Source organism: Macaca nemestrina, chromosome X, assembly GCF_043159975.1.
Source record: "Macaca nemestrina isolate mMacNem1 chromosome X, mMacNem.hap1, whole genome shotgun sequence".
NCBI classification, from domain to species: domain Eukaryota; kingdom Metazoa; phylum Chordata; class Mammalia; order Primates; family Cercopithecidae; genus Macaca; species Macaca nemestrina.
The window spans coordinates 141,618,051-141,635,638 of record NC_092145.1 but is presented as its reverse complement, the minus strand read 5'-3'; the positions used below and the strand labels follow the sequence as shown (position 1 = coordinate 141,635,638).

At 41.9% G+C, this 17,588-nt stretch overlaps 1 protein-coding gene across 11 annotated transcripts in view; it reads right to left on the bottom strand.

The window, feature by feature from the left end:
- Positions 1–17,588, bottom strand: part of LOC105478194 (adhesion G protein-coupled receptor G2) — a 134,143-nt gene that overhangs the window by 83,010 nt on the left and 33,545 nt on the right. For 9 of the 11 annotated variants that reach the window (XM_011735289.2, XM_011735290.2, XM_011735279.2 and 6 more), the window contains exon 2: positions 10,469–10,513. The gene's annotated coding sequence lies outside the window, so the exon portion shown is untranslated. Of the gene's footprint in view, positions 1–9,733; positions 9,852–10,468; positions 10,514–17,588 lie in introns of all 11 variants that reach the window. The other 2 variants (XM_071088301.1, XM_071088302.1) reach the window with 2 other exon arrangements.

Here is a 17,588-nt window from a genome sequence, read left to right as displayed (position 1 = left end):
ATGTGTAGCCCACAACAATTCTTCTTCCAATGTAGCCCAGAGAAGCCAAAAGATTGGACGCCCCTGCAAGTCTGAGGGATGGGTCAAGGTCATTCAGCTATTTGGTAGAACCCTTACTCTTTCTACCAGAACACAATGCCAGCCTCCTGAGACTTTGTCTCCTTGTAAGTAAAATGTTTTGAGTCCATCAGGTGAAAGACATCAAGTTCAAAACGTTATTATACAATCTTAAAATGTCTACAAACTCATTCTTGAGCTTTGCTAACTCTTAGGGCAGGACCTAAGTGGTGTACAAGACATGATCAAAGGTAAATTTGTGTATTCAGTGACTCAGTGTACATACACAGTGAGTGACTACTATGTGCTGTAACTGAGACCTCTGATCAAAATAAACTATGCCTTTTCACTAAAGACAGGATCTACTCAACTTCCAAATGCAGGTAGGAAAGGCCAGAATGAAAGATGATCCCAGCAACCATCTTGAAAAAAAATATAGATCAAGAACTTAATGCAGACTGGCACCACTCAAAAGACTGCTTTCAGTTGTCAGATCTGGAATACGTTTTCTCAAGGCTGAACATATGTTTTTGGAGAAGTTTTATGATATTTGAAATAATGTAGCTTCTACTGCCTTCTGCATAAACCGAGAGTGTCCTATTAGGTCATAAAGTCTCTAGGATCACTAATCAAAGGGAAATCTGTGAAGTTTGAAACCTTTAGTCATTGCACATCAAAGCCATTTTTCTCTGTTTCAGCTGGAACATTGATATAGTTTGGATACGTGTCCCCATCCAAATCTCATGTTGAATGTTGGAGGTGTGAGCTGGTGGGAGGTGTTGGATCATGGAGGATCCTTCATGAATAGCTTGGGCCATCCCCTTGGTGATAAGTGAGCCCCAGAAGCAAATGTCACTATGCTTCTTGTACAGCATGCAGAACCAGGAGCCATTTAAACCCCTTTTCTTATAAATGACCCAGTCTCGGGGATTTCTTTATAGCAATGTAAGAACAGCCTAACACAAACATCTATTCATCTTCTGGTGCAATTGGGGTTAGCTCAATGCTATCCAGGTCATCAACAAAGAGGATTTGAATAACCACTGGTTCTTAGCAAATTTTTAAGGTGCTAAGGATGGCTAGGAAGATAGCAACAATTACAAAGAAAACTATTTGGTAGCATTTGAACAGTGAAACATAGACCTTGACACTAGATTAAAGATGATCCCCAATTCATCTTTATCCAGGGCCCCCTTTTAAGTTGTGAACTCTGATGTAAATGGCAACCTCTCTCCAGAGTTGTATAGTGCATGAACTACATGACTATATGCCATGGTGCTTCCACTCTAAAAACTCATTCTAGAGCTCTTCAATTTCATTAAATAGTATCAGTATCATATTTTTAAATATATATCATCAGTGAAACCTGTTATGACAATAAATGATAAATCTGTCTCTAGATGTAGAATAATTAAAGAATAATATTAGAAAGGGAGAAATAGCTTGATACCACCATAGGGTAGGTCTGGGTGAGGGTTATTCTCTGTTATCTCTGGTTAACTGGCATACTTTGATTATACCATAGCTACTATGATAGAGGCAATGATTACTATTTTTGACCTGAGTTACAAGAGGTATGATAATTGTTCCCTAAGTCTTCTAGAAAACTCTTTGCTTTTGGGACATTTATACGGAGTCATATATGTTGGCTTACAAGACCACCACAAGGGGAAATGTAAAAAAAAAAAGGACTGCAGGGGTTCTCAGTATGGATAAAGCAAGAACAAAAAGTGAAAAAGCAATTGATTTGGATTGTTCAATTTTCAAAGAAGTCAGAGAAAGAATCAGGAAACTGGTAAGAAAAGCATAATTAAATTTCTATTTGAACACTGCTCAATGACTTCGATACAGGAAATATCTCAGGGGAAAAAAAATGTCTTCAGCATTCCAGAAATAGGTTAGGTTAGTTAGATCAAACCTTGGGCTGAAGACAATTAAAAATCATGAATAAAATGCTAAAAGCATTTTCTTTTATTATTATTATTATTTATTTTTTGAGACAGGGTCTCATTCTGTCACCTAGGCTGGAGTGCAGTGGCATGATCATGGCTCACTGCAGCCTCGACCCCGTGGGCTCAATTGATCCTCCTGCCTCAGCCTCCTGAGTAGCTGAGACTACAGGCATGTACCACCACACCTGGCTAATTTTTTAATTTTTTGTAGAGATGAAGTTTTACCATGTTGCCTAGGTTGGTATTGAACTCCTGGTCTTAAACTCCTGGGCCTCAGCCTCCCAAAGTGCTGGGATTACAGGAGTGAGCCACCATACCCGGCACATTTTCTTTCTTCTTCTTTTTTTTTTGTTTGTTTGAGGCAGAGTCTCGCTCTGTCTCCCAGGCTGGAGAGCAATGGCATGATCTTGGCTCACTGCAACCTCCACCTCCTGGGTTCAAGCAATTCTCCTGTCTCAGCCTCATGAGTAGCTAGGATTACAGGTGCCTGCCACCACACCTGGCTAACTTTTTCTATTTTTAGTAGAGATGGGGTTTCACCATGTTGGCCAGGCTAGACTTGAACTCCTGACCTCAGTTGATCCATCCAGCTCAGCCTCCCAAAGTGCTGGGATTACAGGCGTGAGCCACTGTGCCCAGCCGTGCATTTTCTTAAACATATCAAAGAGCTGGCAAGATAGAAAGGAATTGCCAGGCCAAAGGTGAAACTCAAGCAGGAACCCGGTAAGCAATGTAAGCAATGAAGCCCACTTATACCTGTGGGTATGGGCCTAATGAGGCAAACCTGAGTATCAAATATGACATATGAAAGAAAAGTTCAGAGACATGGAGAAAAGAAATATAATGTCTAACATACATTTAAACAAAATTCAAAGAGGAGAGAATCAGTGTTTGGAATGATAATGACTAAGTGCCTCCTTAGTCATGGGTGAAAAACACCAATCCTCAGATTTAAGAAGCCCAAAGAATCTCAATCACAATAAATAAAAAGAAATCTACACCTAGATACATTTCATAGTGAAAATGAGAGAAAACAAAAACAGGAACATCTGAAAAATTGTCAGAAAAACAAGACAGATAACCTTCAAAGGAGCAGCTGTCAGGCTGGGGGTGCGGTGGCTCACGTCTGTAATCCCAGCACTTTGGGAGGCCGAGGTGGGTGGATCACTTGAGGCCAGGAGTTCAAGGTCAGCCTGCCAACGAGGTGGAATCCTATCTCTACTAAAATTTCATAAATTAACCAGGTGTGGTGGCACCCACCTGTAATCCCAGCTACTCGGGAGGCTGAGGCAGGAGAATCGCTTGAACCCGGGAGGCAGAGGTTGCAGTGAGCTGAGATCACACCACTGCACTCCAGCCTGGGCATCAGAGCAAGACTGCATCTCAAAAAAAAAAAAAAAAAAAAAAAAAAAAAAAAAAAAAAAAAAAGAGAAAGGCTGTTAAGAAGCTGCTGTTAGACTGACAGCTATCTTCTCAGAAGCAACAGTGGAAGCCGGAACCAGTGGAAGTCTGTCTGCAGCGTGCCGGAAAGAAACTGCCGACTTAGAATTCTGCTCTCAGGGAAAATATCTTTGAAGAATGAGGGCAAGATGAAGATATTCCCAGACAAACAGAAACTGTGATGTTGCTCCCTGCCTGCAAATCATTACTGAAATCAATCCTAAAACATGTATTCAGGCAAAAGACATAAGATCTGAGATGCAAGGAGGAATGAGGAACAAAGGAAGTGGTGGGTTTGTGGCCAGGCACATGGCTAACATTTCTAAGATACAGTTCAAGAGTTTAAAAGAAGGCTTTGCCCTTACTCTTCCCCTAAGGCTTCATTCCAAGCTGTAAGAGGCTTTGTGCACACGCACGTGATCACCACAGCCTGCATACCCTAACCCCCTCTCCTTCATGCATGTACCCCTTGGTCATCCCTTGGGTCTGGGAGTACATACACCTGCAGCATGGCTTGCAATGGGGAAGGGGAGTGCCCAGGTCCTGGAAATTGGCACAGAATGTTTGGATTGGGAATTCCAGGGTCCTGGATTCCCAGAGTATGATCTAGAAGCAAGGGTGAGGGGAAGAGGGAGGCAGCCTCCAGGTAGGCATGACTTCTTGACGCCACAGACTTCTTGCCATTTGGAGAGGGGTGGAGCTAGAGAAAGGCCAGAGTGGGGACTCTAAATCACAAGTCACAAGCCAGAGGCCCCAGTTGCCCAGAACTAGGGGTAGTATTCTCTATTGGCAAATCCAAATCAACTTTTACTATATAAAACAGTGCCAGTCATGGTGGCTCACGCCTGTAATCCCAGCACTTTGGGAGGCTGAGATGGGCAGATCACTTGAGCTCAGGAGTTCAAGACCAGCCTGGCCAACATGGTGAAACCCCATCTCTACTAAAAATACCAAAATTAGCTAGATGTGGTGGCGGGCACCTGTGACCCTAGCTTCTTGGGAGGCTGAGGCAGGAGAATTGTTTGAACCTGGGAGGTGGAGGTTGCAGTGAGCCAAGATCGTGCCACTGCACTCCAGCCTGGGTGATAGAGGGAGACTCTGTCTTGAAATAAAACAAAACTACTATATAAAACAATAACATCTTGTAGGGATTAGTGAAACATGATAAAAACATACAGCAACTATCTCATATATATAAACATAGGAAATAATATATGTATTATATGTAATATAACTAAGGAGATGACAAAATGAAATTCAAAAATTAAAGTCTTCCAAGGTCCTTGAATTATACTAGAGGAAGCTAAAGGTATTGATTATTTTTACACATTGAAAAGTTGAGTAGACATGTTGTAATTTCTACACCAGGTTGTAATTTCTACAACAGGTTGTAATTTCTTTAGTAACTAAAGAACAGAAAAGGGACATATAACTTCCTAACTAGTGGAGGAGGAAAACAGTTTTTAACATATTCAGTCAGTCTGGAAAAAAGGCAAGAAAGAGGAGAAACAGCAACAAAGAATGGTTAGGAAAAATAGAAAGTGATAAAGATTTAAAAACAAATGCAGGCTGGTGCAGTGGCTCACGCCTGTAATCTCAGCACTTTGGGAGGCCAAGGCGGGTGGATCACCTGAGGTCAGGAGTTTGAGACCAGCCTGACCAACATGACGAAACCCCATCTCTACTAAAAAAAAATACAAAAACTTAGCCAGGCATAGTGTCAGGTGCCTGTAATCCCAGATACTCGGGAGGCTGAGGCAGGAGAATCGCTTGAACCCAGGAGGCAGAGGTTGCAGTGAGCTGAGATTACACCACTGCACTCCAGCCCTGGGCAACAAGAGTGAAACTCCGTCTCAAAAAAAAAGAAAAAAAAATGCAGATAAAATGATTCATGTAATATAAATGGACTCAATGATTCCATTAAAAGACAAAGGATTATCAGACTGAAAAAAATACAAACTCCAATTATATGCTATTCACAAGGACACAAATAGAACCTAATGATTCAGAAAGTTTGAAAGTAAAGAGATGGAAAAGACATGCTATGCCCAAGCTAATCAAAAGAAAACTAATGTGTTTATACTAATATCAGACAAATTATACTTTAAAGCAAAATGCTTTACCTAGAAATAAAACCGTTCATTCATAAAAGATTCAATTCTGAATTGAAGACTGAAGAAATGTACATGTGAATGCAACTCTGTAGCCTCAAAATACACCAAACAGCATTGACAGAATATAAGGAGAAATAGAACAAATTCACAATCATAATGAGAGATCTCTATCAGCAGTTGGTAAAAATTAAATAAGAAAGTCATTAAGGATATAGAATATTTGAATGACACATTTAACCAACAACACGAGGACCATATTTAGAAGCCCCCATTCAACAACCGCAGCGTACATAATCTTTTCAAGTGCACATGGAATGTCTGTGAAACCATCCAGACCATCAGAAAAGTCTCAAAAGCTTTGTAAAGAATTGGAAAACAGGAAAGCAGCATGTTCTTTGACCACAACACAATTAAGTTGTAATAACAAAAAGTTAGATTTATTATTTAACAAATAACCCATGGGTCAAATAAGTCACAATGTTTATTAGAAAATATTCGCCAGGCGTGGTGGCTCACACCTGTAATCCTAGCACTTTGGGAGGCTGAGGCAGAAGGATCACCTGAGCCCAGGAGTTCGAGCCCAGTCTGGACAACAAAGTGGGACCCCCCTCATCTCTACAAATAAATCAAAAAATTAGCCGGGCATGGTGGTATGCGCCTGTGGTCCCAGCTGCATGGGAGTCTGAGGCAAGAGGGATAGCCTGAGACAAGGAGGTAGAGGCTGTAGTGAACCATGATCACGCCAATGCACTGCAGCCTGGGCAACAGAGCAAGACCTTGTCTCAAAAAGAAAAAAGAAGAATAAAGAAAATATTTGACTTGATCAATAATAAAAACGCTATATAAAAAACACATAGGATACAGCTAATGATAGAGTGAAAATTATATTTTAAACATACAAATTAGAAAAAGAGAAAGGCTTAAAATTAATGAATTAAGATTCTTAAGAAGTGTGAAAAAGTACAGCAAAACAAACCCAAAGAAGAAGAAGGAAGGTAATGAAAAAAAAAGAAGCATATAATAAAGACAGAAAAAAGACATAAAGATTAACAAAGCCAACGTTGCTCTTTGAAAAGACAATTCTGGCAAAATCAAGAGACAGAGGGAGGGGAGGGAGAAAGGGGAGAAAAAGAGAGAGGCAGGGAGTGAGGAAGTAGCTAATAGGAGGTATGGAAAAAGCAACACACCTGTAAATGCTATAAACATAATAAATATAAAAGGCTCTTCGGGACAACTTTCTTCAATAATTTTGAAACTCTAGATAGAAAGGGACAAATTTCTAGAAACAAATACCAATTACCAAGAAGGAATCAAGTAGAAATGATAAACATGAATAGTAGGTATAACCATTAAAAATCTCAAAACGTCCCACAAAGAAAACTCCAGGCCCAGACGGCTTCACTGATGATTCTATCAAATATTTAAGGAATAAGAGTTCCAATCGCACAGAAACTAAAGAAAAAGAGCACATCTGAAATCACTTTTACAAGGCTATCATAACCCCAATGCCAAAACCAGACAAAGAAAGTCCTTAGATTTTTACCCATTATATAAATCAAATGAGACTGTTTTCAGATTTCTCCAAGATGCTCACAGAAATGTCTAGCAGCAATTTCAAATCTTGTAAATTGAGGTAGTTTGAATAAATATTAGACAAAAGGAACTGTTCTGAACTTCAGCAACAAAATTTTTTGAAGATAAGGTCACCAAGAACTAAAAACCAGTATTACTGTAGTAAGAGAAACAACATCCCATATGCCAAAAACAACCATGTCCTAAAGATGACAGAAACTAGGTTAACTGGTAAGTGCTGAATAGGAACTCTAAAACAGCAGCCTTGTATGTTGTTTGTCAGAGCACAAAGTCAAGTCAATGCTGAGCCATACGGCCTCATTGCAGTGTGAAACGTTCACATCTCTGGAATCAAATGGAAGGAAATGACTTATTTGGTCTTTACAGTGCAAAAATGATTTTCTTAATAAGCAGTAAGTGCTTTCTGATGCAGAAAAAGGAAGCTTTATGCAATAAAACAAGTGAATCAATATCAGACATGCAAGATTAGAACTAAAGTGCGCACTTAATGTAAACATACACTCACCAAACCTGGTGAGGGGTGTTTTGTTTTTTTGTTTGGTTTGGTTTTTTTTTTTTTTTTTTGAGATGGAGTTTCGCTCTTGTCACCCAGGCTGGAATACAACGGCGTGATCTCGGCTCACCGCAACCTCCACCTCCTGGGTTCAAGTGATTCTTCTGCCTCAGCCTCTTGAATAGCTGGGATTACAGGTGCCTGCCACCACGCCTGGCTAATTTTTGTATTTTTAGAAGAGACAGGGTTTTACCCTGTTGGCCAAGCTGGTCTTGAACTCCTGACCTCAGGTGATCCACCCACCTCGGCCTCCCAAAGTGCTGGGATTATAGACGTGAGCCACCGCGCCCGGCTGAGGGGTGTTCTGTTTTTTGGCTCCCTTGCTCATCTCCAAATTTCTCCACTCTCTCATACCTCCGATCTACCATACTCTTGATTAGCCATGTGTGAATTATCCAAGGCAAGGTGAAAGCCTACTTCATCTCTCTCCCCTCACTCTTCAGGGTCTTCCCCCAATGCTTGCAGTATGTTTAACACACACAAATGAGCAGAACAGCATAGGATTCGGGAACATGCATGGTAGAGCCTTCACATCTAAGCTCCACCACTTACAGTGTAAACTTGGGCTGTTCCTTACTTAACCTCCCTGGAGTTTAAAATTCTTCATCTGAAGACATGGAAGCAATGCTAAGACCTAGTTCACAGGGTTCTGTGGGGATTAAATGAGGTAATATAATGAAAGTCTTAGTTTAGTCAAGAAGTGTTAGCTACGATTACAAGCATAATTAGAAGACAAGCTTTTGTTTTGTTGTTGTTGTTGTTGTTTGGTTGTTGTTTGCTTGCTTTTTTTGTAACAGGGTTTTGCTCTGTCACCCAGGCTGGAGTGCAGTGGTGCAATCTCGGCTCACTGCAACCTCCACCTGCCAGGCTCAAGAGATCTTTCTGCCTCAGGCTCCCAAGTAGCTGGGACTACAGGCACATGCCACCACCCCCAGCCAAAGAAGATAAGTTTATAATACACTCCAGTCCTAAATGTAAACAGATTTTGGAATTATTTCCAAAATAATTGACATTCATTCAACTAGTTGACGAATATTTATTGAAGTTCTGTTACAAGCAAGATTCTATGCCAGGGACTCAAGATACTGCAAAAACCAAGGCAGATACCTTTCCCGCCCCCGAGAGCTTAATAGCCACTACTCAGATTCATTGGTCATTGGCATGGCCAAATAAATAGTGATTTTTTTTAAAACAACAAACAAAAGATACTTTCAGTTCAATGGTCCATCAGACTCGACTTGGCCTAAAAACAAAAACAAGGAAGCAGAACACAATAGCCTCTCCTATATAGGTTTGGTCTCCACCTCACCCCCATACCCACAGCGGGCACTCGACAAATATTTTTTCATTGATTTGGTCCAGAATCTACTACTGCAAAATAATTCTATCAATATGTAGAGGAGAGAAATAAGAGACTCTTCTTAAAAGCCTCCTGGGGCATTGATCTGCACTGCAGGGCTGGGGCAGGGATAGGGCAAAAGCATATGGTTAGTGGTCATCTAGGAAACCATGCTGGAGAGGAAGCAAGGGACTCAGGAAACCAACCCCCCCGCTTACCCACCAGGGCCCACCCCCCGCCAGGATTCTGTGTCCTTCCTTAGTTTTGTCATCACACCATGCCCATTTCTGTTTCAGGTCCCAGCTGGGCCATTTACTGGCTGTGTGACCCCGCTCAGGTGTTGTAACCTTATTTATAGCAATAACTTACTAGTATCTATTATAATAACGATGTGTTATTTATCATGTAAGTTATAATAGGATCATTCTAATTTGTATTCATTATGATATTTACATTGTTTACAAAATTTTGATAATTTATGTCAATGAATTCCCAGAAATAACCACTATTTATGAGTCTCAAAAGAAATAGCCTGGGTACAGTGGCTCAGGCCTGTAATCCCAGCACTTTGGGAAGCTGAAGCAGGAGGATGGATTGAGGCCAGGAGTTTGAGACCTGTCTGGCAGCATAGGGAGATCCCGTCTCTACAAAAAATAAAAAATTAGCCAGGCATGGTTGCACGCACCTGTGGTCGCAGCTACTCAGGAGGCTGAGGTGGGAGGATCACTTGAGCCTGGGAGGTCAAGACTACAGTGAGCTGTGACTGCACCACTGCGCTCCAACCTGGGTGACAGAGGGAGACCCTGTCTCAAAAAAAAAAAAAAAAAAGAAAGAAAGAAAGAAAAAAGAAAGAAATAGGAAGCGTGAAAGTAGTGGCTTCAGAATTTCTATCTAGAAGAGGGTCATGGGCAGAAATCTGGTTGGAAGGATCCTTTGACAGTTGCATTTGCACAGCACTTAGGTCAGAGAGAGAACAAACACTTCCTTAGTCCATTTCAAAACATGACAAAAGCTGTTAGAGCCAAGGGACACACGTCCAGGGAGCAGGAAAGGGGAAAACAGTGAAACAGAATCCCAAATAATTCCACGTAAATGATCATTATCTTTCCCCAGCTTTGATCGCACCATGTAACTTCAAAATCGGTACCCGTTTCTGAACGCCCATTCAAAAGCAATTGGGTTACCAAGAAGAAACAGGTCAACAATAGAATCCCCAAGGAAAAGAAAGTGTCTGAAGGAAAGAGAGCTCCAAGTGGGAGTGAGGAGCTAAAAACAAAACAAAACAAACAAAAAAGAATAAAGTTGATATAGGGATGGGAATTTGCAATGAAGGAGGGAAAATAGGAAAGAAAAAAACAAAACCCAAGCCAACATGTTCCTCATTTCTACAACATTATCTCGTAGAAATAGCATCACTCACCTGACTGCGAGTTCAGAAAAAAAGGTGGAGAACCTCTGTGCACACCTGAAAATGAAAAATAATAATAAAAAAAAGCAAAATTAGGCCAATGGAAAGTAGACTTTCTTGACTGCATAATACTTCAATACTGCAGTGAGCTCATCAGCCGAGGTCCCCTGGGTTCCCTACTGCACGTCACAGCTTGAACTTAGCAGTGGAGTTACAGAAAAAATGGATGTAAACCCTGCTTTTGAGGAACTTATATAAAAACTGGAAGCGCAAGCCCAAAGCCAGTTTGGGGACTGATCTTGTTAATGTTTTTTGTTTTGTTTTGTTTTGTTTTGTTTTGAGACGGAGTCTCGCTCTGTTACCCAGGCTGGAGTGCAGTGGCATCATCTCGGCTCACTGCAACCTCCACCTCCCAGGTTCAAGCGATTCTCCTGCCTCAGCCTCCTGAGTAGCTGGCATTACAGGCACATGCTACCACACCTGGCTAATTTTTTTTTTTTTTCATTTTTAGTAGAGACAAGGTTTCACCATGTTGGCTAGGCTGGTCTTGAACTTCTGACCTCAGGTGATTCGCCCACCTCAGCCTCCCAAAGTGCTGGGATTACAGGTGTGCGCCACCACGCCCAGCCTTGTTAATGTTTTTGTGGCATGAATGACTGTTCAGTTGAAGTCTTCATTAACAGTATCACAGGGCACTGGACAACGAAGTGATTGGACCAGACCTGGGGTGGGGTGGTCCCTTCTAGAGACCCTGCTTGGCTAGATATTTCTTTGTGTGTTTGTGACTTCACTTCCCTAGAACCTAAACTCTTTGATATCAAGGATTGGGGCATTTAGGTCTCTTGTGCCAGAGGCAGAATTCTTTCTCCACTAAAGGGCTAACTCCTGGTTAATTACTAAGTTTGGCTCAGAGTTGAAAGGGGAACATGGGGATATTTGCAATGACATGAGGGAAAACGCAGATGCATGCTGGGGAAAGAATGGGGTATCTATCCAAGACAGAGAGCACTGCTGACAACCTGACTTGTATCTTTTAGAATATTCCAACATGCCTTACTTCTGAACCAAAACATTGGTCCAGCTATTAGCTTGAAGATAACAGTCGCTTCATGTAATGGCGTCTTCTCATGTGAAATAGGACATAATGACTTTCAAATGAAGATCTGTGATAAGAAACGATCTCTAAGGTCATTTTGGAACCAATTGACCTACTGCTGGCGTCTCTCAACAGACTGTTATAATAGCAGTTCAGTGCCCAGCAATCCCATTACTGGCTATATACCCAAAGGAATATAAATCATTCTGTTATAAAGATACATGCACACATATGTTTATTGCAGCACTATTCACAATAGCAAAGACATGGAATCAACCTAAATGCCCATCAATGATAGACTGGATAAAGAAAATGTGGTGCATATACACCATGGAATACTATGCAGCCATAAAAAGGAATGAGCTCATGTCCTTTGCAGGGACATGGATGGAGCTGGAAGCCATCATCCTCAGCAAACTAATGCAGGAACAGAAAACCAAACACCACATATTCTCACTTATAATTGGAAGCTGAGCAATGTGAACACACAGACACATGGAGGGGAACAACACACACTGGGGCCTGTCGGGGAGCGGGTGGGTAGAGAATCAGGAAGAATAGCTAATGCATGCTGGGCTTAATACCTAGGTGACGGGTTGATAGGTACAGCAAATCACCATGGCACACATTCACCTGTGTAACAAACCTGCACATCCTGCACACGTACCCCAGAACTTAAAATAAAAGACAAAAATGAAGGCCAACCATGTTGTCCTGTCCTATGATGAACAATTGCAAACACATGTCCCAATGCTGAATGTGGACTAAATGTAGGATTAACAACTGAAAAACATTTCAATAATCAAAGAAAGAAAGAAATTGATTGTATCGAAAGAAGTTCATTTAACATTTCTAAAAATGAGAATTTTCTACATAGGGATTTCTGATAATGTTTTGATGAAATTTCCCAACCCAAGCACACTACCTCTTCCAAAACCTTATTGACGACCATAATAAAGCACACTTAATGGTTCTTGGGAATCCAGTTTATTAATGAACAACAGGAGGTTCTGTTTGCTCCCTTGGAATACTTACAGGTAGAAAAGTAGGGCAAGCAACATGACATTTGTTTTTCCCAGTGGATGAAAAAATTGAAAAGCCTAGTAATATCCAAAGCCGGAGAGCATGTGAGGAAATAAACACCTGCATACACCATTGGTGGAAACATAAACTTTGAGAGAGTAATTTAGCTATGTTTTAAAATTTTAAATGTGCATGCTTTTTGATACAAAAACTCAAATTCCAGAGACTGTCCCCACAGAAATACTGACACATAGATACAAAAATACATATACAAATACTGTCATTGCAGCTGTGTGTGTGGTGGGGGGAGCCTAAGTTTCCATTAGTAGATGAAGAGTTAAACAAAGGTACATCTGTGTTTTGGAATATTATGCAACATTTAAAAGTGAAGTTTATTTAGATGTATTAACATATAGAGACTGTCAATGCATATAAGGCAAGAGAAAAAAATAGTTTTCTGAATAATATATATGAGGACTTGTTAAGACACAATCAAAGTTATATGTGTATGCTTATTTTTTTTTTTTATTGGAAATGAGGTCTTGCCCTGTTGCCCAGGCTGAAGTGCAGTGGCTCGATCACAGCTCACTGCAGCCTCCCACTCTTGGGTTCAAGTGATCCTCCCACCTCAGTCTCCCGGGTAGCTAAGACTACAGTCATGTGCAACCATGCTCGGCTAATTTGCTAGTTATTTTGTAGAGATGGGGTCTCACCATGTTGCCCAGGCTGGTCTCAAACTCCTGGACTCAAGCAATCCTCCCGCCTTGACCTCCCAAAGTGCTGAGATTATAGACGTGAGCCACTGCACGTGGCCTATCCTTATTAATACAGTGACAAGGGTGGATGCATACAAAATAGCCTGGAAGGAAACCCACCAATAACCCAGGAGTGTGAGGAGGGAAAGGATGAAGGCAAATTGCTACTCCATAGAACACAAGCATGTCTTCACATAGTACTTACACAATTAAGTAGATTTCTTCTAGTGAAGAAAAGCAGAACAGAAGGAGGGCCGAACAGAGCTCCTCCATCAAGTTCAGGGGGTAGGGAATGGGAGGGAAAGCCATCACTTGCTCAGCTCAACGTCATCTCCCCTCCGCCTGCTCAACCTCAGTTAGAAAGGCCCAACTGGGAACACAATGACTTCTGGTTTCAGGGCCAAGAAACCAGCTTCCCAGCCAGGGAGCAGGAACTCACTTCAGCAAGTTGTGGAAAAGAATGGCAAGAGCAATGATGCAAAAATGCCTGACGAATACCGAGGCCTCAAATTCATTAAAGAATGGCCCATCCTTCAGTCCACAGACCCCTGCTTGCTCCTGTGGCCACCACACACCCACCAGCCTTTATCTCCTAGAGAAGCATAAAAGGAATGAGGATCTGATGAGCACTAGCACTTCAGTGACAAAACATAGTGACTGCCAATGTTTGGGGTTCTTACATCACTGAAGGGAAAGGGCAAGTCACAAAAGGAACCATATCAACTTATGTAAGACATGGCACGGAACGGAGAAATTTCGCAGAGAAGAACAGCAAACTCACCACTTGCTAGGATTCATGAAACCTCCCATAGTTGCAGATTGCCCCAAACCATGACATCAGGGAGGCTGGGAAGCCACCCAACTTCCTCTATTTATCAAACTGGCTAAAACCCAGGGTAATACCAGCGTGACCCAAAAAATAAATTTAAAAAAAGGCAGGCAGACTTTACAAGTGGTTTGGGTGGGAAGGAAACGACCTCCGGGTGTACTTAAGAGCCCTGCTCCAGTTTAGGGCCGCTCTCAGGGAGGTTGTGTCCAAGAGTCAAAACTCCCATCCTGGGCACCTGGCCACGGCACCCACACATCCTAGGGATAATCTGCAACCCACTGGTGAAAGAGCACAGGTAACAGCAGCCCTAGGCAGTTGTCCCACTGTCCTCCAAGGAAAGACCAACCAAAAAAAACCAAAACCAACCAAAACAGAACTGTGACATGCAGCATCCTGGAGGGTTCAGCACTTCATTAGGAACCTAATGATTCATTGGTGACCCAGACTGACAGGCACAGACTGGCTCAAAGTTCCTGGCGATGACACTGACACCGACACCATGGAATAAATGACCAGAGGACAAAGAGGCCTTGATACATTGGGATGGGGCCAGAAAGAAGGAAAGAGGACTTTCTTCACACTAGTAGGAAAAAAAATTGTACAAATGGAGATGATGGGGAAGGCAAAGTTATATACAGGAGAAGGTTGGGGATATGCACATTCTTGGTTTTAGAGTGGTAGGTATTGCCATCGAGGAACAAACAAGAGTGGTTCTAAAACCTTGTGGTGGCCCTGGTACTGATCAGACCCTGCCTCATAGGACCCTGACCTGCACAGACTGGTTTGTTCAGTTCTGGATGCCACCACTCAAGAGGAGTTAAATTGTGAGATGGCTCTGGAAAACTAAAGATCATTCATTCAACAAACATTTAACTGGGTGCCTACTGTGTGCCAAAAAACAAGACCACTCTGTACGGTTGTGCAGGTTGTGCCCTGCACAAAGGCTCATAGCCAAGGGGGCCGGCGAGCCTGAATCCAGAATGCCAGGCTTTGGCATCAGCTGCGGGCAGTTATGGGAGCACCGAGGAAGGACACCTAACCCAGTGTGGGGAAATAGATCCAGGAAAATCTCATCTAGGAAGTAATCATCAGGCTGCAGCCTAAAGGGCACAACTCCCTTTATATGAAGACATGGGCGAGAGTATTCCAAAGAGAGGAAATGGCTGAAACCAAGGCACAGCCAAAGAGTTTAAAGTGGAAGGACAGCATCCTGTGTCCATCCTTGTTAAATTGTAGAAGTGACTAACAGAGCTTTCGGAATTGCTTTGTGAAACATCTCAAAAGATTACCCCTGGTCATCAGTCTGGAGGGGCTGCATGCTGAGGTGGAAAGAAGCAGCCAGGAGAAGTCATCGATGGGCCTCTTGCAGCCATTGCTACCACGCTTTATTTTCCTGCAGCATGAGAAGCTTTCTTTTCTCTCTTCCCTTCCCTCCAGTCTTCTCTCCCTCTTTTCTCTTCTACTCTCCTTCACCCTACAGTGTCCCCCTTTTCCTTCCCTTCCCTTACCTAGCTTGAGGCTTGCCACGTATATTCCGGTGGCTAGAATGTTGCTGGTCACCTCTGCCCAGAGCTGGAGAAGAGAGTATCAAAGACCACATGGTGAGAGCCTCACCTTCAAATGACTCTCAGACCTCCAGTCCCAATGGTCTGGGTGAGGCAACCACCAACTCTCTACCCAAGATGACAGAACTAAGGCATTCCAAAATGGGACATAACCTTCCTTAGGGTATAAACAATTCTCACTTTCATAAATGCATAGGCAAGAATTTACCAATCTTTTACAAAAACTAGTTTACTATTTCACAAAAAGAACACTTATATACTTGATTTTTTAAATGCAAGTCTGACATTAAGCTATATTCATACAAAGTTCACCAGAGTGAGCTTTCTTCCATTAATATGAAAACATTTCACAGGAAAATTGAATTTAGATCATCACAACTTAAATCAATCTCAATTGAGATGACTGATATTTTCTAATTAACTCTGAACTTCTCTTTCTACTGGGTAGCAAAAAACACTGACCATTTCCCTCTATTTAAACTATGTTTTGATATTTTCTTTTCTTTTTTGTTTTTTGTTTGTTTGTTTTTTCCTTGAGACTGGGTCTCCTCTGTTGCTCAGGCTTAAGTGCAGTGGCACAATTACTGCAGTCTCAATATCCCAGGCTCAAGTAATGCCATCGCCTCAGCCTCCTGAGTAGCTGGGACCACAGACACATGCCACTACACCCAGCTACTTGATGGGTTTCACTATGTTGCCCAGGCTGGTCTCCAACTCCTGGGCTCAAGCAATCCTTCTGCCTCTGCCTCCCAAATTCCTGGGATTACAGGTGTGAGCCACCACACCTGGCCTGATATTATATTTTCAGTGATGACAGAAAATACGACCAAAAGCCACACAGATAAGGAAAGAACAATTGTTCATGTAGGATGGGTCTCACCAAGTAGTAAGAAAACAACACACATAAATGTTTCCTTTGTTTAGTAAGCCTTTGTTGTATATTGGACACTTGGGCTATAAATTAAGGCTGGTGCATTAATTTTTTTCTATTTCCATATATATCTGCCACATGAAATGTACTAAATCTTAACTCTAGGAAATAAAAGATGAGGAAAGCCTTGCCCACAAAGTTGTTATTATTCTTACTGGAAATGATTAAGAAGTTACCTTATTATCTAGCCCTATTTGACAGAAAAACTGTGGAAGATAGGAATTTAGTGATTTATTAATAACATTTTAAAAATTCAATTTGAGGGCCTCAAACTCCACCTCAAAATTGCTGTATCTCTGCCAACTTTGCCAGTAAGAGAAGTTTCTAGCCCCTCCCTTTTGTGGCTGATCGCAAAGCTGCTCATAAACTCTTCCTAGGGTGGAGGGTGGGAGGAGGGAGAGGATCAGGAAAAACAACTAGTGGGTACTAGGTTTAATACCTGGGTGATGAAATAATATGCACAACAAATCCCCATGACACAAGTTTACCCATATAACAAACCTGCACATGTATACTTGAACTTAAAACAAAAGTTAAATAAAAATAAAATAAAAACCAAACTCTTCCTATTCTAGTTTGCCTATCCATTTTGCCTATCCATAATCACATTGCAAAATCCATACAATGTGATTTTGCAGCTCCTCCTATCAAAAGGTGGAGTCTGTTGCTCCACCCCTTGAATGCTTCACCCCTTGAATGTAGCAAATGTGATACAACCAGAAGCATGAAAAGTGCTTGAGCATGGAATTTGCTCTCTCTTGCTGCTCTTTAAGGCTCAAGCCACCATGTAAGAGTGGAAACCAGCCTGAGCTAGCTGGCCAGATGATGAAAGACACATGCCTGGTCAGGCATTGCTCCAAACAAGAGCTGGCCAACCCCCAGGCAAAGGGTCATCTGGTAGACTGGCAGCTGACAGCAGATGCATGAGTGAGC